The sequence below is a fragment of the Stenella coeruleoalba genome, assembly GCF_951394435.1.
Source record: "Stenella coeruleoalba genome assembly, chromosome: 2".
NCBI classification, from domain to species: domain Eukaryota; kingdom Metazoa; phylum Chordata; class Mammalia; order Artiodactyla; family Delphinidae; genus Stenella; species Stenella coeruleoalba.
The window spans coordinates 38175053-38199449 of NC_137147.1; the positions used below are offsets into that span (position 1 = coordinate 38175053).

At 35.6% G+C, this 24397-nt stretch overlaps 1 protein-coding gene across 8 annotated transcripts in view; it reads left to right on the forward strand.

Annotated features, from left to right (window-relative positions):
* KCNH5 (potassium voltage-gated channel subfamily H member 5) overlaps window positions 1–24397 on the forward strand; it is a gene marked incomplete at both ends in the record, with an annotated part of 574893 nt that overhangs the window by 538195 nt on the left and 12301 nt on the right. The window lies entirely within an intron of this gene.

Genomic DNA, 24397 nt, shown 5'->3' on the forward strand with positions numbered 1-24397 from the left:
AGGGAAAATACAGAGGAGGGGTGTGTCATGTAAATTGATCACTGTGCCACTGATTGTAGTACTTGATCCATGGGGGACATTACTACTGTAAAGTTATGGATTTTGCTCTCTTGCAACCATTTCCCCCATAACTATCAAAGGATGTAAGATAATCTTATCTATAGAAATCACTAATTCTAAGGCAATGCTGGAAATCAAATAACTGTACTCTAGTAGCTATTTTATTTTGGCTTTTTAAAAATAAGGATCAGAATATAATACTTTATTCATTTTTTTGTCCTTGTATGCAGTCTATTAAGTCCCAAAACTATATTTTTATTTAAAGGTATAAAAAGTAATTCCTAGAATAAGTTTGTATTCTTGCAAAGTCTGAAAAGAAAAAAATAAAGAGCTGGTTTGCATGCAAAGTGTAGATTACTTTAACTTACTCTTTGACTTCAACAAAATAGTATTTATATGACAATATTTAAATCAAACTGAAAATTCACAGAAAATCTGTTACGTTTCTTTGTAAAGGAAATGCCAGCTACTAAAATTAATAACCTCCCGAATTTCAGTATCATAATAAAATTTTAATTGTCATTTATGTAAAAATCCAAAGGAAGTGATTGGTGGGTAGTCTTCCACTGGGTGATTCAGGGACCCAGAATTTTTCCATCTTTTGACTCCATCATTCCTTAGATGCACTGGCCTTTCACTTCTAGCTGACAACAAGAGTGGATCCTGCATGGAAATTATACTAGGCTAGGCCTGGACATGATGCACATCATTTCTGTACACGTTCCCTTAGCTAGGGCTGTCATGTGGTAACTTCTAAGTGAGGCAAGAAAATGTCAGCTAGCCCTGTGCAAGGGAAAAAGAGGAAACAGTCTGGTGATAAGTTAGTAATCTACCGTGGAGATTGACTATATGCCTTATCCTTCTTCCTGCACCTAGAACACAGAGTAGACAATAGCAAGTCTCATCTAGCTCAAAGTCTGGCATATCCAGACAATGTGCAGTCCTCTTTCTCAGGTTTGAATGTCAAGCGTTTGTTTTGAGCCATGTTGAGGCTGAGGTGTCTATTGGCTATGGAGAGGTTGAGCGAGTAGCTGGGTATATGTGGTGTCCATATGTTCTGCTTTGCCCAGGGCAGTCCTGATTTATGCCTATTATCTTGGAATAATTATTAATAGGACCTTCTCTCCTAAAATATATTCAGTTTAGATGATATGTTATACGGATATAAAAGCTTGAAGTTTAGACTATGACTACATAAAATTTTTGGCTATTCTTTGAGGTATAGCTGTCATTTAAAATTGTGAACCCTCAGGTACTCTGACATTTAGAAATCAGGAAGAAGAGGAGGATTCAGATAAGGTGACTAGGGCTAGTCACTGACCAGTGACTAGGAAGTGAACCAGGAGAGTGTGGATGTCACATGACGTGCAGAAAAAGTAGAAATAATGACTGCTCTCATGAATCTCACAGTCTTCTGAAAATTTTAAAAAGTAAATTAAATTACATTTCTAGATTAACCTTCCGTCTCTTAGTCCCAGGAAACTTTGACTCCAGGAATAGAGAATAAATCAAGGTTCTTTTAATGCACCATGATCTTAGTTTTCTGCATGTTCTACCAGCTGTGTCCTCTGCCTACACTTCCTTTCATCCTTTATCCCTTTGGTGAATTCCTACTCATGATTCAAGGTCCTGCTCAAAAGTTTAGGAAGCTTTCCCCAAATCCCCACACCAGGCAACATTAGTGACTTCACACAATTGACTAGCATTAGTTACTCCTTCCTCCCAAGATCTATCGCAAGCAAGCTCATTTTATTCATCATTATATCCTCAGCTCCTACAAGCCTATCATGCACACAATAAGGGCTCCTATAAATCTTTGATGAATTATAATACACTGAGTTATCTCATTGCATTGTAGTAACATGCTAATGAGAGGATCTACTCCTACTACACTGAGAATCCTTGGGAATGGAACAAGCTCTTATTTATTTAAGTAAACTTTTAACTGATAAATAACTCATATAGCAATGTGTATAAACCATACGTGTACTGCTTAATAGATTTTTACAAACTGAACACATCCATGTAACCAAAACCTAGCTTGAGAAACAGAACAGGAAGCATGTCAGAACATTTCCTGCTTCATTACATTCACGACGACCCATAACCAAGATTTAACTACTGTGCTGACTTTTAACACTTAGTTATTTATTTAATTGAATGTTACGTTCTTTAAATCCTATAGTGCTTTACAATTTTCAAAAGTTGCACAAACATGATTTCATATAATCCCATAGTAACCCATTTTTTCCCTCTACCCCTATAGTGCTCCTCCCCCATCCCTCCCCCCACTGGTAACCACTAGTTTGTTCTCTGTGTGTAAGTCAGCTTCTTTTTTGTTTTATTCACTGGTTTGTTGTATTTTCTAGATTCCACATATAAGAGATATCATACAGTATTTGTCTTTCTCTGTCTGACTTGTTTCACTTATCATAATACCCTCCAAGTCCATCCATGTTACTGCAAATGGCAAAATTTCATTCTTTTTTTATGACTGAGTGGTATTCCATTGTATATATACACCACATCTTCTTTATCCATTCATCTGTTGATCGACACTTAGATTGTTTTCATGTCTTGGCAATTGTAAATAATGCTGCTGTGAACATTGGGGTGCATGTATCTTTTCAAATTAGTGTTTTTATTTTTTCTGGGTATATACCCAGGAGTGGAACTGCTGGGTCATATGATAGTTCTATTTAGGTTTTTGAGAAACCTCCATACTGTTTTCCACAGTGGCTGCACCCATTTACATTCCCACCAGCAGTGTACAAAGAGTTCCTTTTCTCCACATCCTCATCAACACTTGTATTTGTGGTCTTTTTGATGATAGCCATTCTGACAGGTGTGAGGTGCTATCTCATTGTGGTTTTGGTTTGTATTTCTCTGATGATTAGTGACATTAGTGATTTTCATGTGCCTGTTGCCATCTGTATATCTTATTTGGAAAAATGTCTATTTAGGTTTTCTGCCCATTTTTAATTGGGTTTTTCTTTGATATTAAGTTTAATTAGGTTCCATTTGTTTATTTTTGCCTCTGTTTCCTTTGCTTTCAGAGATGGAGCCAAAAAGCACTGCTGCAATTTATGTCAAAGAGTGTTCCGCCTATGTTTTCCTGTAGGAATTTATAGTATCTGGTCTTAATCCATTTAGGTCTTTAATCCATTTTGAGTTTATTTTTGTGCATGGTGTTAGAGAATGTTCTAATTTTATTCTTTTACATGTAGCTGTCCAGTTTCCCCAGCACCATTTATTGAAGAAACTGTCTCTTCGTCATTATTTATTCTTGCCTTTTTTGTCATATATTAATTAAATGTAAGTATGTCAGTTTATTTCTGGGCTCTCTCTTCTGTTCCACTGTTCTATGTGTCTGTTTTTGTGCCAGTGCCATACTTTTTTGATGACTGTAGCTTTATAGTATAGTCTGAAGTCAGGGAGCATGATTCCTTCAGCTCTGTTCTTTCTCAAGATTGTTTTGGCTATTCAGGGTCTTTTGTGTTTCTATACAATTTTTAAAATTATTTGTTCTAGCTCTGTGAAAATTTCCATTGGTATTTTGATAGGAATTGCATTGAATCTGTAGATTGCCTTTGGTACTATTGTCATTTTAACAATATTAAGTCTTCCAATCCAAGAACATTGTGTATCTTTCCATCTGTTTGTGTCGTCTTCAATGTCTTTCCTCAGTGTCTTATAGTTTTCTGAGTACAGGTCTTTTACCTCCTTAAGTAGGTTTATTCTTAGGTATTTTATTCTTTTTGATGCAATGGTAAATGGGATTGTTTTCTTATTTTCTCCTTCTGATAGTTTGTTGTTAGTGTATATAAATGCATCAGATTTCTGTATATTAATTTTTATCCTGCAAATTTACCAAATTCATTAATGAGCTCTAATAGTTTTCTGGTATCATCTTTAAGATTTTCTATGTATAGCATCATGTCATCTGCAAACAGTGACAGTTTTACTTCTTCCTGTCCAGTTTGGATTCCTTTTATTTCTTTTTATTCTCTGATTACTGTGGCTAGGACTTCCAAACCTTGAATAAAAGTGGCGAGAGTGGGGCTTCCCTGGTGGCACAGTGGTTGGGAGTCCGCCTGCCAATGCAGGAGACACAGGTTCATGCCCCGGTCCAGGAGTATCCCACATGCCGCGGAGTGGCTGGGCCCGTGAGCCATGGCTGCTGAGCCTGCACGTCCGGAGCCTGTGCTCCACAACGGGAGAGGCCACAGCAGTGAGAGGCCCGCGTAACACACACACACAAAAAAAAAAGTGGCAAGAGTGGACATTCTCGTCTTGTTCCTGATCTTAGAGAAAATGCTTTCAGCTTTTCACCATTGAGTAAGCTGTGGGTTTGTCATATATGGCCTTTATTATGTTGAGGTAGATTCCCTCTATGCCTACTTCCTGGATAGTTTTTATCATAAATGTATGTTGAACTTTATCAAAAGCTTTATTGCTTTATCTGCATCTATTGTGATGATCATATGGTTTTTATGCTTCAGTTTGTTAATGCAGTGTATCACATTGACTGATTCATAGGTATTGAAAAATCCTTGCATCCCTGGGATAAATCCCACTTGATCATGGTGTATGATCCTTCTAATGTATTGTTGGGTTTGGTTTCCTAATATTTTGTTGAGAATTTTTACATCTATGTTCATCAGTGGTATTGGCCTGTAATTTTCTTTCTTTTTTTGTGATACCTTTTTCTGGTTTTGGTATCAGGGTGATGCTTGCCTCATAGAATGAGTTTAGAAGTGTTCCTTCCTCTGCAGTTTTTTGGAATAGTTTCAGAAGGATAGGTGTTAACTCTTCTCTAAATATTTAGTAGAATTCATCTATGAAGTCATCTGGTTTGGACTTTTGTTTGTTGGAAGTTTTAAAATTACTGATTCAATTTCATTACTGGTAATTGGTCTGTTCGTATTTTCTATTTCTTCCTAGTTCAGTCTTGGGAGATTGTACCTTTCTAAGAATTTGTCCATTTCTTTTAGGTTGTCCATTTTATTGGCATGTAATTGTTCATAGCAGTCTCTTATGATTCTTTGTATTTGCGTGGTGTCGGTGGTTGTAACTTCTCAAGTTAAATCTCAAGAGTTAGCTATTGTTCTGCCTTTTAACACTTTAGATTAGTTTCATGTCTTTTTGATTTTTAGAGTTATATAAATGGAATTACACATTACATACTCATTTGTATCTGGCTTCTTTCACTCAATATTATTTTGTAGGAGTCATTCATGTTGCCTGTAGTTGTGGTTCATTGATATTCATGTAAAGTTTTCTATTAAATGAATATACTTCAACTTACCTGTTCTAGTCTTGATGGACATTTGGGTTTCCAGTTAGGGTTATTATGAACTATATTGCTACAGACATCCTTGTGCATGCCTTTTTATTTACATTTGTACACAGTTTTTTTGGAGGGGTATATACCTAGGAGTGAAATTTCTAAGTATAGAGTATATTTATCTTTAGCTTTAGTAGATACTCATCAAACAATTTTTACAAATGGCTGTATGAATTTGTACACTCACCAGCAGTTTATGAGAATTCAGTTTTTCTACATCCTCACCAATACTTGTTGTTTTCTTTATCATTTTAGCCATTCTGGTAAGTGTGTAAGGAAAATACATTGTGGTTTTAAATTGTACTGCCTTGAAGCCTATTTAAGATGAGCACTATTCCATATAATTAATAACCATTTATATAACTCTGTCTTGGTAAGATGCTCATTTTTCTATTGGAGTTGTCTGTCTCTGTTCTTAATGATTTGTAACAATTCTTCATATATTTTGCATGTGAGTCCTCTATTGGATATAGCTATTGAATTTATCTCCTTTCAATCTGATTGTCTTTTGATTCTCTTCATGGTATTTCTCAAAGAACAAAAAGCCTTAATTTTTATGTAGTTAGTTTCATTTATTCTTTTTACCCCTTTATGATTCCCACTTTTTGTTTGCTGTTTAAGAAATCTTTTCTTATCCCAAGGTATTGAGATTTTCTCCTATTTTTTCTTTTAAGAGCTTTATGGGTTTTGCTCTCCTCATTTGGATCTGTAGTCTGTCTCAAGTTGATTTTTGTGTGTAGTGTGAAATAAAGGGCAAGATATATATTTTTCAGATAGTCCATTTATCATATACCTATATTGAAAACATCACTTTCCCCAGTTTACTGCACCATTACCTTCATCATAATTTAGTGTCCAAATGCGTATGGGTCTATTTCTGGACAGTCTATTCTGTTCATTTGCATATTTGTCTATTCATGTGCTCCTATAGAGTGAATAATTGTGTTCCCTCAAAATTCATATGTTAAAACTTAATCCCCAATGTGATGGTATTTGAAAGAGAGGCCTTTGGAAAGTGATTGAAGTCATGTGAGTAGAGCCCTCATGAATGGGACTAGAACCCTTATAAAAGAGGCCCCAGAGAGCTTCCTTCCCCCTTCAGTGAAAAGAGAGCCCTATATGAACCAAGAAGTGGGAACCCACCAGATACCTAATCTGCCAGTGTCTTGATCTTGGACTTCCCAGCCTCTGGAACTGCAAGAAATAAATTTCTGATGCTTATAAGCTACCCAGTCTTTAGTATTCTGTTGTGGCAGCCTGATAGGACTAAGACATGTGCTGTATACCACACTATCTTAATTACTATAGTTTTTAATAGGAAAATATGGGCAGTATAAGTCTTCTAGTATTTTTCCTATCAATTAGTTTTGCTTTGGCTATCGTGTGCATTTTACATTTCTATATAAATTGTAAAATTAGCTTGTTGATTTCTTCAAAACATCCTGCTAGGATTTTGATTTGGATTATAACAAATCTGTGAATCAGTTAAGGGAGAGTTTCTTCCATCTTAGCAATAGTCATTGTTCCAAACCATACACATGGTCGGTCCCTGCATTTATTTAAGGCACTTATTTTTGCATTCCCTCTGCATAATATGTGCCTGGAACTCAGCTGACCCTCAAAAACATAAACTCTCATACGCCCTCTCCTTCCACTCTTATGTCCTCAATCAACTATGATCTCCCATATTTTCCCCTTTTATACCATGTGATTCTCAACTAAAAATACTTAGTGTACTCCTCAGAGATTATCTTTCATTCAGATCCAAAATTCTCTGAAGTATCAACTGGGCTATATTATCTGTGCTCTCTAAGAAAACAAGGCAAAGACTCTTCTCAAGTTAGTACTTTATTATTTTACCTATGTTAGTAGGAGACAGTACCTCCTATCACAGTTATATATATGGAATATGAGGCCCTTCCACACAAGGATGACACAACTAGCTAATAATAAATAGAAAATGACAGTGGCAGATCTATCTTGGCTGTATAAACATTCTTCCAAATAGAATAAATCACAGATACATGTTTTACTTAACAAATATTAGACTTGGTATCAATATATGAATTTATTTATATAGGAAGCTTCAAGTGAAGTTATCATATATTCTAATGCCATCTAATACATATAATTTTTCAAAATTTGTGCCCCAGTAATGTGCAGAGCCTAGATCTCTTTAACCAGACCTTCCAATGATGACAGCTCAAACTTTACTCCCATGGGCCTCTGCTGGCTTTGCAGTGTGTATATGTGCATGCACGTTGGTGGGCAAGTGTACTGGCACATCTCGATCACTTAATCAAAAAACAGCTCTTTTTAAAACTGTAGTTTCCAGCTTCTGACAATTGCAGCACTAAAGAAACAGCCACGTAACTTCTCATACTCTGCTTTGACTAGAATAACTAATTACAGTTTAGTACTGTAGGGACAAAGTTATTAGCTAATACTCAGCTCTAGACACTGCAATTCAATTACTGGCCTACAATCTTTAGAAGCACAAACCTTGGTAATTAGGAGGAAACTTTCATCTTATCTCAGCACAGCATGTAAGCAGTTGCCTCAGGAAGAAGCAGAATCAAAACATAAATAAGAGCAGCACATGTATGTGTTCTAGATCTGTAATTGTTACTGAGGGTCACAGAAGCCTCAGCAGGGCAGGGTTCGATGCAAAGAATTTTGACACTTTGAAAATGAGTCAAGTGTGCTATTTTCTAGCAAGAAGTTATGTTAGGAATAATTTAAAGAGTGTAAAGTAGATTGTCTTATTTCATAAATTTGAGGATAGAGCTGAAAAGAACTAAGCCTAGCACTGTAATAACTATTTAAATAAAGAAACTAAAGTCCAAAAAGATTATGGGACTTACATACAAGGTCACATAGCTAATTAGATCCCTGGCTAGGACTAGAACTCCAGTCTCCAAATGACCCATCATTGCTGTTTCCATTACACCCTCTGAACATCAAGTCTCCTGCAAAGGACGTTTTCAAGTTCGAAAGAGGCACCAATTCTGTTCCTAGTAGCCTTTTACTAAGTTAAACATAAAATAGTGTATAATATGGTACACTACTTTTCAGTCTGCGAAAGGCAGGGATAGATGGCCTCCTTTGCATTATCTAAATGTATTGAACAAATTATTCAAATGGAATAGTGTAGAGATGTTCCAAAGAGGCAGGGTGAAATCACTGGCATATCTAATTTAGCTTTTATGGAAAGTTCTAAAATCCAAGTGGTGAATGAAAGAGGAGAGATTTCTACACAAGAACTTGGTTATTTTGCAATCAACAAGTACAGACCCATTCTCAATTCAGCTGAGTGAATACATGCTACATTTATGCCACTCATTAGATTCAACATAAGCAGTTGATGTCTGTTTGACATGGAATAGCTAAATCATCCTGATAAAATAGAGAATTGTTTACTTTAAATAGATATTTAAGTACACCTGATGTTTAGAAGGGCTGAGTGGCATGGTCAAGTTTATACAGGTAGTCATTATCAGAGATAGTATCCAAACCCTTGCCTCCTGACTCTCAGAGACTTTTTTTTTTTTAATTTTGCCACAGAATTTTAGTCTAGAAATAAGATATCCATGGGGGAAATGGAGAGTGGACTTAGAAACCAGAAAATGAGAGTACTGAATCCCACTGTGAATGACTGGCTGTCCATCCAAATTCCTGTTCACTTGACTCCTCTGAGTTCCAGCTATCAAATTCCACAAAATAAAGAAATACCCAAGAATTATTTTATTTTATGTAAATTTGATTCCAAGTGTAAAAGATTGAAACAGTATTATATTATCTAGACTAGATATACATTTCTAAATCTTTCTAGAGGTTAATACTCCAATAGAGATAATTATTTACCTACTCAATCTGTATTTCCCAACAGTGAAGAATTTGTGTGTGTGATATTAACTAAAAGCTGCATCATTCTTTTAGCATCAAATGCAAAAATTAACACATGTTTCAGTAAATGTACTATAGTTGGTTTTCCAGACAAAAGCCGTGGAAATTTTCTTTCATTAAGAAAATATTTCTTAAGGTGTTGTAACTGCCTTACCTCAGTAATTGTTCTCCCTGAGGCACAGCAATTATCTTACAAGGCAAAAGCTAAAGCCACGTATTAGGCGTGTTCCTGGGGACAAAGGAATAGTATCAAATGAGATCCAGTAGGGTAATATAGCTGAAAGTGCATTGTAAACTACAAAACAAAATTATACATAGCATTAGGAATGTCAGCATGGAATAGTGGAAGGAGCACTGGAGTTGATGTCAGGAAATAGATTTCAGTCCCAGCTTGGCCATTTACTAGCTAAATGAGTTTAAGCAAGTCACATAACTTCTCTGACCTTCATCTGTTAAATAGGGATAATAATAATTGCCCTTCCTGATTTGTAGAGTTGCAGTGGGACAGGGGATGAGGTAACATATGCTAAAGTGTGTTATAAAATGTATCATCTTTGACAAATGTTAAACAATGTTATTTTCTACTTGCATACTGAAGAGTCCCATTACATATTCACATGTCTACATCTCCTGCGTATTAAACTTTTAGCCTAGAGTCATGACTGTGGTGTATGCCATTATTAAAGTAATTTAACCTCCTTTATCATTTAATTTCCTTCTCCCCAGTCCTTTGAGCCTTTAAATCCTTTGCATCTCTCTTAAATTTAGATCAGGCATTCCTAAATCAGACTAGTCTAGTTGAGTTCAATAGAACCCGTTGGAAAGCACACTTTGTCTCTCATTAGCTGTGTAGACTTGGGGAAGATTTTTTTTTTTTTTTTTTTGCGGTACGCGGGCCTCTCACTGCTGTGGCCTCTCCCGTTGCGGAGCACAGGCTCCGGACGCGCGCAGGCTCAGCGGCCATGGCCCACGGGCCCAGCCGCTCCGCGGCATGTGGGATCCTCCCGGACCGGGGCACGAACCCGCGTCCCCTGCATCGGCAGGCGGACTCCCAACCACTGCGCCACCAGGGAAGCCCTGGGGAAGATTTTTAAATCTAAGCCTCAGTTTTTAAATCTATAAAATGGATTATTGTGAAATTTAAATGAGCAAATAATCCATGGGAAATACTTAGTAAAATTCCCTTAATCCAATATTGTTATTGCAGTAATTCCAAGATGAAAATATGTGGAAGCAATAGCTACTATGAATACAATAATTATGTTCCCCAAAGCAGTGTAGTCTAGTGGTTCATGTATGGGTCTCAGGCTATACTAGGGGCTTTATTCTTAGCTATTCATAGCAAAACATAATAGACATGGTTTTTCTTCATCAGTTTTGTTCCTTTGAACTTGAGTGTGCTAAAAATTCTATACTAAGAAGTTTGAAATAAAATAACTTTATTCTTCTGAATCTTCTCCTGAATTTTTAAATGCTAACAAATAGTCACAGTTGAAAATTATAGTTATTTAGGAGGAGTCTTTTTTTTTTCTTAATAGTACATAATGTGTTGTGTTCAGATTCTGGGGCAATAAATTTTCTTTTATTCTTGTTTAGCAATGCCTTTACAATTATTTCCTTTTTTAATGTCAGGTTCCCCCAAATTAGTTAGTTTTGTTTTGGTTTTTACCAATATATCAAGTGTGTAAATGACAATTTTCAACTCAGTATACTTAAGACAATGTGGTGTTGAATTCAAATTTCAATCTCCAGTATGTCTGTCTCCAGTAAAACTATGTGAATGTTTGTGTAATTATTACCCCTGCATTGTTCATGACTTATGTAAGTATTTTTCTTCTGGTTTAATGATCAATATTTTCATTTGTCTTGGTGAATAGTTATGGAAATAGTCTTAATTTCATGTCTATTTATTGATAAATTTATATTTTTTTGTGTGAGAGGAAGTTTGCGAGTTGAAAGTAATTTTTGGAAAGTTTATGGTTCTATTTTTAGATATTATTTGAATTTTTGTTGGAAAAAACATAACATAAAACTTACCAAGTTAAACTGTACAGTACAGTGTGTTAAATATACTCTCATGTTTGTACCACTGGGGAAAAATGCAATGCTCCTGGGCATGAGCATAAATTGATATCAATAGTGAGACACTGCCACCATTAATTCTAAAATATGTGGAATTAACTTAGCAGGAGTAGAAATAAGTAAGGATATTGATATTTGAGACTTTAAAAGATGTAGACAAATATTTTCCAGTGACAAAACATTCGGTAAAGTGGCTATCTCTGATTGCCTTCCAATGCTGTATTTCTTTTGGAACAGTTTGGAAAGCAGAATATTAGTAGTGAGTTGGGGTTGTGACTGGTTACATTTAGCAAGGCATGAGAAGAAAGAGGTGATCACCGGCAAGAATTGGCTGGCTTGTAAGCAGATATGGAAAGGAATTTAGAACAGGGAAAATCAGAAATAAGATTGAAAAGTCATTGTACAAAATAGTCTATTAAGACAGTTTTGTGGCAAAGATCAGATATGACCTCCCATCAAGCCCGATGCCTTCAAAGTAGTTTCCATCATGGAGAAAGAGACAGAGGCAGAGAGCAACAGAGAGACATGGTGCCAACAAAGAAAAGGATTAAACCAGGCTTGAGAATTATATCTAGGAAAGAACTTTTTGTGAGGTTGCAGGAGCATGGAATTGACTATCAACAGATCAGAAACTTACTAAATATCTTAGATAATTATATTGCCAAAGAAACCATAAGCTTGGTCTTAAAAAGTCATTTTGCTATGCGAGCTCAAAACCAAATCTTAGGCCCCCAAATTTGCACAGGCAGGAAGAAGCTGAGGAGGACAAATTCTTGGACAAATTCTCCAATCCCCAAATTAGTTTTGAACTATAGAGGGAAAAGGACAAAAAAGAACATCCAAAGAGATAGAATCAGGAGCCACAGAGAACAATGGATGAGAGAGCTTATCCCAGATAGCAGACTGAGAGACCAACAAAGGAATTTACCCTACTGCCAGGGCAGAGGGGCCTCACAATGCCTGCCTGGCAGATTTCCTCATTGCTGTGGACCAGCAACTGCTGAGCCTCTCAGCCATTATTCCCCACCCCTTTTTATGGGAGTGTTTAGTCAGTTATCCTGTTCCTGCTCCACTTTTATACATTGTGCACATGTTTATATACGCATGTGTGTATATATGCATGCATATTTGTGTGTGTGTGTGTGTGTGTGTGTCTAGGGGGGCAGATAACTTGTCTATAGTTTATTGGGCACCATATCAGGTTTCACCATCTCAGAAAATGGTACTGCTATTTATACTTTTGCTTAGCCTAAAGAGAGACTTAAAAAAAAAAATTCTCTTCTCTGATTGTTTATCCGGCTCATTAGTCTTACTGGCAAAATAAATCCAGAATTTGACCACTGGTCACTACCTCCATTTCTACCTCTCTGGTCTAAGTCACCATGATGTCCCCCCAGAATTAACTCAAAAAGCCTCCTGATTGGTACCCTCCTCCTATCATTCCGACCGTACAATTTATTTTCCCCGCAGCAGCCTGAGCTATCCTTTTAGAGTGGAAGTGAGACAGTGTGAATCCTCTGCTCCAAAGCCTCCGTGGCTTCTCCTCACATTTAACAACCAAAGTCCCTGGCCTCCTCACCAGTCATTCTCCCCATGTACGAAGTGCTACCCACTCTGCCCTCCTTACCGTTCCTCAGACACACAGAGCATCCTCTCAGCTCGGGGTCCCCCTCTCCCTTGGCCATCTGCATGGCCCACTTCTTCATTCCATGACTATCTTTGCTCCAGTAACACTTCCTCATAGAGACCCAACCACTTTGCCACTCTTTATTTTTCTTTGTACCCCACATCATCACCTGACATTTTATGGAGTATTTAAGGGGTTTGGTTTTGTTTACTGATGTATACCTAACTCCAAAAGAGGGCCTGAAACATGGTAGGTGTTTAACAAATACTCACAATGTGAATGAATATCTTGTTTGCTGCTGTATCTCAGCATTAATGTGTCACAAAATAAATGCCATTAGAGTGTAGAATAGGATGGACCCAATTCTATCTGGGGCGGTAAGTGAAAGCCTCCCAGCAGGGCTAGCTTCATGGATGCCCAACCCATGCAGTCGTGCAGGCCTTGCATTTAGAAGAGCCCTGCTCTTGGTTGAATACTCTGCTGCTGCTATCTTGAAATTCTTAATAATTTTGAACAAGGAGACCTGCTTTTTTTGTAGTGATATACTTCACACACCATACAATTCACCATTTTAAAGTGTACAATTCAGTGTTTTTTAGTATATTCACAAAGTTGTGCGACCATCATCACTATCTAATTCCAGAACATTTTCATTATCCCAAAAAGAAACCCCACAGCTGCTGGTAGTCATTCCCCATTTCCCATATATATCCCCATGCCCCTGGAAAACATTAATATACTTTCTGACTAAATTTGCCTATTCTATACACTTCATATAAGTGAAATCATACAATATATAACATTTTGTGTTAGGCTTCTTTCGCTTAGGGTCATATTTTCAAGGTGTAGCATGTATCAGTACTTCGTTTCCTTTTATGGCAGGGTAATATTCCATTGTAAAGTTATACCACATTTTGTTTGCTGATTCATCCATTAATAGATATTTGGGTTGTTTCTACTTCTGGTCCATCATGAATAATACTACTATGAACATTCATGTATAAGTTTTTGCATGACTGTATGTTTTTAATTTTTTTGGATGTACACCTAGGAGTGGAATTGCTGGGTCGTATGACTACTCTATGTTTAACTTTTTGGGAAACTGCCAAGCTGTTTTCCACAGAGGCTGTAGCACTTAATATTCCCACCAGCAATGAATGAGGGTTCCAATTTCTCTACATCCTCCCAACACTTGGTATTTTCTGTTATTAATAATACTTGTTATCTTTTAATTATAGCCATCCTAGAGGATGTGAAATGTATATCATTGTGGTTTTGACTTGCATTTCCCTAATGACTAATTATGCTGAACATCTTTTCATGTGCCTATTGGTCATTTGTATACCATCGTTGGGGAAATGTCTATTCAAATTCTTTGACCATTTATATATATATATTTTTTATAGAAGTATAGTGGACTCACGATGTTGTGTTAATTTCCGGTGTACAGCAAAGTGATTCAGTTATACATACATACATATACATATATATATACACACACACACACACACATATATATATATATATATATATTCTTTTTCAGATTGTTTTCCCTTATAAGTTATTACAAAATATTGAGTATAGTTCCCTGTGCTATACAGTAGGTCCTTGTTGGTTATCTATTTTATATATAGTAGTGTGTATGTGTTAATCTCACACCTAATTTATCCCTCCCCCTCTACCGTTTCCCCTTTGGTAACCATAAGTTTGTTTTCTATATCTATGAGTCTATTTCGGTTTTGTATATAAATTTATTCGTATCATTTTCTTTTTTAGATTCCACATATAAGCAATATCATATGATATTTGTCTTTCTCTCTCTGACTTACTTCACTTAGTATGATAATCTCTAGGTCTATTTGTGTTGCTGCAAATGGTATTATTTCATTTTTTTTATGACTAATTCTTTTTTATGACTAACATTGTATATATGTTCCACATCTTCTTTATCCATTCATCTGTCGATGGACATTAAGGTTGCTTCCATGTTCTGGCTATTGTAACTATTTTTAAATTTAAATTTTTTTGTGTTTTTATTGTTGAATCGTAATAGGTCTTTATATATTCTGTATGCTAGATCAGGTATATGATTTGCAAATATTTTCTCCCATTTTGTGAGTTTTTTTACTTTTGTGATAGTGTCCTTTGAAGCAAAAAAGTTTTGAATTTTTGTGAAGCCCAATTTATTTATTTAATATATTTGGTAGCTTGAGATTTAGGTGTCTAAGAAAGCTTTGCCTAATTCAAGGTCACTAACATTTGTGCTGTGGATTTCTTCTAGGAATTTTATAGTTTTAGCTCTTACATTTAGGGCTTTGATACATTTGGAGTTAAATTTTGTATATGGTATGAGGCTGTCATCCATATTCATATTTTATTGGTAAATATGCAGTTGCTCCAGCACCATTTGTTGAAAAGATTGATCTTTCTTCATTGAACCCCCTTGGCATCCTTGTGAAAAAGCAATTGACCGTAAATGCATAGGTATATTTATTTATTTATGTGTTTATTTATTTATCTTAGTTCTATTCCATTGATATATATGCTAGCACCACACTGTCTTGATTACTATAGCTTTGTAACAAGGTTCTTTTCCTCATGTTCTGGATTTTTTTTTTTTTTTTTTAGATTCTTTTCCCATATAGGCCATTACAGAGTATTGAGTAGAGTTCCCTGTGCTGTACAGCAGGTTCTTATTAGTTATCTATTTTATATATAGTAAATAGTATGTATATGTCAGTCCCAATCTCCCAGTTTATCCCTGCCCCCTTATCCCCTCGTAACCATAAGCTTGTTTTCTACATCCATGACTCTACTTCTATTTTGTAAATAAGTTAATTTGCACCCTTGTTTTTATATAATACATATAAGCAATATCATATGATATTTGTCTTTCTGTGTCTGGCTTACTTCACTCACTATGACTATCTCTAGGTCCATCCATGTGGCTGCAAATGGTATTATTTTGTTCTTTTTTATGGCTGAGTAATATTCCATTGTATATATGTGCCATATCTTCTTTATCCATTCTTCTGTTGATGGACATTTAGGATGCTTCCATGTCCTGGCTATTATAAATAGTGCTGCAATGAACATTGGGGTGCATGTATCTTTTTGAATTATGGTTTCCTCCAGGTATATGCCCAGGAGTTGGATTGCTGGGTCACATGGTAGTTCTATTTTTAGTTTTTTAAGGAAACTCCATCCTGTTCTCCATAGTGGCTGTATCAATTTACATTCCCACCAACAGTGTAGGAGGGTTCCCTTTTCTCCACACCCTCTTCAGCATTTATAGTTTGTAGATTTTTTGTTGATGGCCATTCTGACTGGTGTGAGGTAATACCTCACTGTAGTTTTGATTTGCATTTCTCTAATTCGTTGTAATAAGTTTTTAAACTGGGAAGTATGAATCCTCCAATTACATTCGTATATTTTGATTTTTTTACGCTATTCTGAGTCCCTCGCATTTGCACCTGAATTTTAGGATCAGCTTGTCAATTTCTGAAAAATAAGCAGTAATAATTTTGATAGGAATTGAACTAAATCTGCAGATCAATTTGGGGAATACTGTCATGTTAACAATATTAAGTCTTTCAACCCATAAACATGAGATGTCTTTCTATTTATTTAGGTCTTCTTTAATTTATTTCAACAATGTTTTATAGTTTTTGTGTATAAGTCCTACACTTATTTTGTTAAAATTTTTCCTAAGTATTCTATTCTCTTTGATGCTATTTTCAAGGATGTTATTTTATTAGCTTTATTTTCAGATGGTTCATTACTAGTGTATAGAAATGCATCTAACTTTTATATTGATTTTGTATCCTGTATTCTTGCTGAACTCCTTTATTAGCTCTAATAGTTTTGTGCGTGTGTGTGTGCATGCGCGTGTGGATTTTCTGTGTACCTAATCATGTCATCTCCAAATCAAGATAGTTTTAATTCTTTTTCATTCTGGATATCTTTTATTTCATTTTCTTGACAATTTCTCTGGCTAGAACCTTTAGCACAATGATGAATAGGGGTGGCAAGATGGTACATGCTTTTCTCTTTCCTGAACTCAGGGGAGAGCTTTCAGTATTTTACCATTAAGCATGATGTTAGAGGGCCTGAATTTTTAGGTTGTATTTGGCCCTACATATTATGTAGCTGGTCCTGCCTCATAAAGAAGAGCACAGTTGGGTTGAGGATTAAAGGATAAGTAGGAGCTCCCCAGCAGGTTAGGAGGAGAGAGAACAATATGTGCAGTATTAGATGCTGGATCTCCAAGTGATTCAGTGGCTGGTGTGTTAAGGTCAAGTGAGACTGGAGAAAATAGAGATTGGAGGGGCAGGTAGACTGAACCACGGTAGACTTGCTGACTTGATTAAAGAGCTTTAGTTTTACTTTGTGATTTTTTGCGTGGGACACTATCATATCTGATACACAACAGCAAAGAATGGAATAAAGGGAAATGAAGCTAGAAATTGAGGCAAGGAGGACAAATCATGGATTACTGCAGTATTTGAGACAGTGAATCTAAACCTTGCCAGCTTTACCTTGGAACAGCTATATTCTTGGTTTTGAAGACTTTAGCTTCCTTATTTTATTATTTTTTTAATGAAAAAAAACTTTAGTTATAAAAACATGTAATTGCATCAGTAATTCTAGAATGTCCTGCATTTGCATCTTACTCACCACCCTTATTCACATTAGGCATTTCCCAACACATTAACAAAATCAAAACATATTCTTTTTCTCACGTCCTTTTTCCTTTCTACTCACCTCCCTTCCTTCCTTTTTCTTTACATTAATCAGTTAATTAATTAATTCCTCAAAGTTTATTTAGGACCAAAGAGGCTAAACTAGATCTGTAACACATTCCTTGCCCCTGAAGAGCCTATAGGTCTATGAGTGGCTGAAATGAAGCGAGGCAACCATATTTCTAACAGAGTGTGATGCATCTTGTTATCCTTCAGTCACACGTGTTCACCCACCACAGCTGTCACTGTGGCCTTTGTTAAGAAAAGTTTATAGCCTCTGATAAATACATGATAGTGTTTAATAAGTACCGCTTTGTTGTATTAGTTCAGGTTGGAATGACTGAAAGGACTAGAGTTAGAATTAGTGACTAAGTTTACAGAAGCAGTAAAAAGAACCAAAGAACCAAACCAACTAGATCCTTAAATAGCAGATGAACTGGAGCTGCTGCTTGACTGCATATAGCTATAGATTCCTAGTCAATTCACAGATCTGGAAAGTGATGGGTCGTTTCAGAGAGCACACCTCTAGCCTCCAAATTACATAACACTAAATCCATGTCATTAAATAAATGATTCTAACCCCTTTTTTTCCCTTGCCTTTATAGGATTTCAAAGTTCAGTACACATTCAAATTATTTAATTTTGATATCCCTTTTATGATCAAATGTCCTACTTTTGAAATGGAAAGCTCAGTTGGCCATGTTCCCTGTTAGGTTTAAGAAGGTTTTATCATTTAAATAAATTAAACCTTCTAGCATGGGCTCCCCAGAACCTAATGAAGCAAGGAGAAGAAAAGCTTAAATGAAATAAACCTCTTTGCTGAGAGAAAGAGTACAGACTGTTGTGCATTCTACCAATAAATGTGTGGCTAGAATCATAGCCTGATTCGTGATTTTTCTTTTTTAATTTTGTCCTTAATTTTTTGGTGTTCATTAGCAATTTGATTTGCCATTGGGCAAAAGACACAGAATACATCAAGTGCAGAAGGTTCTAGGTTATTAACACTGAGAAAAAAAACAAATGTTGCATTTTTTAAAAGCTAATTTGATTATCAAACACCATGTTGATAATCATGGATATACATTTTTTTTACATGATTTAATTCATGTAAGTTGATCTCCTATGAACTTCACTCAGATCCTTTAACATTTTCTAAAATAATGTTTTGGGGGATTTTGTTTTTTAATCTTTGCCTTCTAGGGAATAATCATCATCATTTCCATGTTATCATTAAGCAGAATTCATCTATATAGCTTATGTATTGAATTATTGAATTAACGGAAAATTTTTACTCTGTGTGTGACACATTACCAATGTAAGAATCAACTGGATTATGAAAACTCATTGTTTGAAGATTCTTTCAATTGCCAAAAAGTAGCATGCAGGTTTTTAAACTAAACTATACACTGTTTTGGAAGGTTTAACTAAATAAAATTTATCAATCTTTCTATTCCTTATTAATTTGAACCATTTTATTTTACATGATTAAAAAGTAAAAGGTAAAAAGCACTTCTTTAAAAGGAAAGATTCAGCATGAGCTCAGATAATTTGAGAATGTTCATACTTGTAATAGTAATGTAGAATAATTTCCATCCTATTTTTTTATGATGAAATGTAGTCTCCTTAGTAATAAAAATAGATTGTTATTCAAACTTGGAGTTTAGGGTCATAAAGTGATCTTCAAAACTATAAGAACTTATAGGGATGGCTTATTACCTTTAAAAGTTTTGAAATACAGTGAGTTTTTTCTTATTTGTTATATAATAAATTTTTTATAACTTAAGATACAACAAAAAGCTATCATGCTTTACATGTAAGACATAGATCAACTGCTTGTGACACCTCAGTAGATTATTAGTCTTTAAACCCTGTAAATATAATAAAATCAACCCTGTTTTTTTGTTTTTAATTTCAGGGCCTATATTCTCTTATCTTGCATTAGGAAAGTTTTGCTTTGTCATCAACTAGAAAATAAGTTCTTAATGGATGTCATTCTATTCTTACAATTGAAGGATTCTGATTCAAGTTCTTTAAAGATTGATTTGTGGGTCAAAGATTTGAACCTGATTCTACTCAGCAAGAATTTGTCAACTCTCTACTTGTTTAACAAGCACAGAGCTTCAATTGTTTGTTCAGTTCACCACTTTGAGGGGTGGTTCATCATGGCAAATGCTCTATGAAGGGTTACCTGTTGGATGTTAAACTACTATATCACTCCTTACTTCACCCACTCACCTATCCAGGTTTTCACAGGGTCCAGAAGGTGGTGTCAAAGTTATTTTGAGGAGCTGCAGTAGAGTATAATGGTTAAGACTATTTGTAATCTGACTCCTTGGATTTGTATCCTGGCCACTTACTAGCTGTGTGACCTAATGCAAACCATTTAAACTCTTTGTGCCTCAGTTTGCTCTTCCATAACATGAGAATAATAGGACCTATCTCATAGAGTAGTTATGGCAGTTAAATGAGATAATATGTTTGTGACCTCTTTGTTATATGAAAATTTTTGTAAGTATTTTTCAATAAGCCATAATTTCTGTTCTGCAGTCAAAAGAAATAAAATAAATTTAGTCTCATTCAGTAAACTCCATTCAGACCAATAGTTTTTTTGAGTGACCTCTGGCTTAAAAGCCTGGGTATTGTAAATAGTTTATCAAATCCAGGTGTGAACTCTTAGGATTCTGTCTTCCATATACAAAACCTCATTCTTTCTCATTTCATTTTACATTTTCTTGGTGGCAAAATATGCCAACCCAGTTCTATTTCATTTGTCCCTTGATGCAGACTGGCAGCCTGGCCCTGTGACAGAATTTTTTTTTTCTTTGTTCTCAGTAGTTTGGCATTAGGAGTCTTTGTTCTCCACTTAATAGTAGCAGTGCAAATGCCTTTGTTGGTTCTTGGTGGGGTGGGGCCGGCTGGTGGTAAGGGAAACTGGATAAAGAAGGCTTTTTCTTCTGATATTTTACATGGGTACATTATACCCTTAAATCACAAAGCATCCCAAACTTGGTAAGCATACTGTAATTATAAGCAATTATTAGCCATTGTATTGAAAATTCAAAACATAAAGCTGTGGCCTAAGATGTCCACAGATTCTCAGCCTCCAGGAACCCCAGATCTTTCATAAACTGTGAACTTCACATGGCAGTATCAGTATGTCCCATTCAGATAAATAATGCATGATTTCTTAGTGTGTGTCCTAAATATTGCATGGATGTCCTGCATTTTATCTGACACCCCTATGTGCCCTCCTCCACTGTTCATTTGAAATAGATGCTTTTTTCCCCAAACACGAAAGGTAATCTCAGTTACCACACTGCACTAAGGCTATGTCTTTCCAAGGTTAAGTAACTACCTTTAAAAAGGCAATCAAGGTCAGAGCGGAGTGGGAAGGAGGATGTCATGTCAGTTGATGGAATCAAAGTAAATCCCTTTTCAGTGAACGGGGATGATATAGGAATAGAGTATCTGTGTTTCCATGTTTTGATTTGTCCTGTCCAAAGAGTGTTAATATCTTGAAGGTTTAGCACAGGCCCTGTTTACTCAGGAAGCATAAGAAACATGTCAACCCTTTAAAAGACTTCTAATTAAACTCCTAGAACTTTGATGTCAGACTTAGAGATTAGTATTACATTTTTAAAAAATACCCAACTTCATGTGCCAGTAGAGAAGGAAAAATATGCTGGTGTTAATGGACAGTTATTGAATTTAGAGAATATTTACTTTAAAATACAAATTATTGCCACTTGATAAGCTATATTTCGTGTATCAATCTTAATTTAGAAAATGTGCTTTTAGATGGAGGATTGCTTCTCCTTGACTTTCGTGTTTACAGTGATCATCACTAGTATTGGTTTCTAGTACAAGGTCAATGACTATATGTTATTCCTGGAAGCTGCTGAATCTCCAAGAGGTGATGAAAATGTTTTCAAACAGGAAGTATTTTACGAGAGTTCAGGGGAGACAACCAGCATATTTTGAATGTCTGTTATGTGCTGGAGACTGTGTGCTTCACATGTATTTCTAATCTAACCAACAGCTTAATGAGAGAGGGTGATGGAGGTAAGTAATTTTGCTAGCGTCATAAAATTGTCTGATTCTGAAAGCACATTAATATAACTCCCTTGTGAATATTCCTTATAACCCTCATCTGCAGTTATTTTGTTCTTTAGATGACTGATCAAAAATCTCACGCTTACCAGATTCACTTCCAACTCTGATAATATAAGTGGTAATAATTTCTTACATAGCCTTTTAAATTTCTCTTGATGGAGTTGTAACTTTTCCCAGTATTATTTTCAAAATATATTTTTAATAAAATTTATGCGTACTTATTTGTGAATAGTCATCTAATGCTACATGTACTATATATTTAATTTTATATTTAAATTTTAAAGAATATTGGAATTTGAAGAGTCCAACCTCCTCAGTGAAAGTATTACACAGACAACATTCATATTTCTGTTTGGCTCTTTCAGTGGTGTGAGTCTCATGAGTTTTCAAGGCAATTTATTCAATTAATAGGTAGTAGTTGGAAATGAAATTTGTATACTGACTTGGTATTTACCTTCCAGAAACTTCTAAGTATAAATCCTTGTTCTGCCCTCTGGAGCCACATAAATAAATTTAATTCCTCCTCCCACCCAACCCAGGTGCTATGTTGGTAAGCTGTTTAACTTTTCAGTAGTTTTATAGCCTAGAACTCTTACCGTTTGGCTTCTAAACAGCGGATGGCATTAAAAATGGCTTTGGATCATATCTATATGATTCAAAAGAAAACCTTACAAAAAATAGTGATGTACTGCAAGGAAAATTAAGAGATAAATGTTTTCTTACACATAAAAGTATACACACATGTATATATATACTAACATAAATGTTTACATTTATATATTTTCTATGAAATGGGAACATGAACATGAAAGCAAATAGCTCTGTTCAGTTGTCTCTTTACTATACTCCCTCTCTGATATGCAAGGAACTGGAACTAAGTAAGCTAAGCAAGCTTCATCAGTGTTTCTACGTTGCATTTTAAGTCTATTGCATCTGTTAACTGGCATTGAAATATTTTTCCCTTTAGAAATGATCTTACCCTATCTTCAAGGGTTTTCTTTATAAAACAAAGTACAACTGGTATCTTGTCACACAAGTATAAAGTCATATGTTTTTATTTTTTATTTATTTTCAATAAGATAATTTTATTATTTTTATTATTATTATTTTTTTAACATCTTTATTGGAGTATAATTGCTTTACAATGGTGTGTTAGTTTCTGCTGTATAACAAAGTGAATCAGCTATACATATACATATATCTCCTCCCTCTTGCGTCTCCCTCCCACCCTCCCTATCCCACACCTCTAGGTGGTCACAAAGCACCAAGCTGATCTCCCTGTGCTACGCGGCTGCTTCCCACTAGCTATCTATTTTACATTTGGTAGTGTATCTATGTACATGCCACTCTCTCACTTCATCCCAGCTTACCCTTCCCCCTCCCTGTGTCCTCAAGTCCATTCTCTATATCTGCATCTTTATTCCTGTCCTGCCCGAAGGTTCTTCAGAACCTTTTTTGTTTTTTTTTTAGTTTCCATATATATGTGTTAGCATACGGTATTTGTTTTTCTCTTTCTGACTTACTTCACTCTGTATGACAGACTCTAGGTCCATCCACCTCATTACAAATAACTCAGTTTTGTTTCTTTTTATGGCTGAGTAATATTCCATTCTATATATGTACCACATCTTCTTTATCCATTCATCTTTCAATGGACACTTAGGTAGCTTCCATGTCCTGGCTGTTCTAAATAGTGCTGCAATGAACACTATGGTACATGACTCTTTTTGAATTATGGTTTTCTCAGGGTATATGTCCAGTAGTGGATTGCTGGGTCATATGGTAGTTCTATTTTTAGTTTTTTAAGGAACCTCCATACTGTTCTCCATAGTGGCTGTATCAATTTACATTCCCACCAACAGTGCAAGAGGGTTCCCTTTTCTCCACAGCCTCTCCAGCATTTATTGTTTGTAGATTTTTTGATGATGGCCATTCTGACTGGTGTGAGGTGATACCTCATTGTAGTTTTGACGTGCATTTCTCTAATGATTAGTGATGTTGAGCATTCTTTCATGTATTTGTTGGCAATCTATATCTCTTCTTTGGAGAAATGTCTATTTAGGTCTTCTGCCCATTTTTGGATTGGGTTGTTTGTTTTTTTTTGATATTGAGCCGCATGAGCTGCTTGTATATCATGGAGATTAATCCTTTGTCCGTTGCTTCATTTGCAAATATTTTCTCTGATTCTGAGGGTTGTCTTTTCGTCTTATTGATGCTTTCCTTTGCTGTGCAAAAGGTTTTAAGTTTCATTAGGTCCCACTTGTTTATTTTTGTTTTTATTTCCATTTCTCTAGGAGGGGTATCAAAAAGGATCTTGCTGTGATTTATGTTGTAGAGTGTTCTTCCTCTGTTTTCCTCGACGAGTTTTATAGTATCTGGCCTTACATTTAGATCTTTAATCCATTTTGAGTTTATTTTTGTGTATGGTGTTAGGGAGTGTTCTAATTTCATTCTTTTACATGTAGCTGTCCAGTTTTCCCAGCACCACTTACTGAAGAGACTGTCTTTTCTCCACTGTAC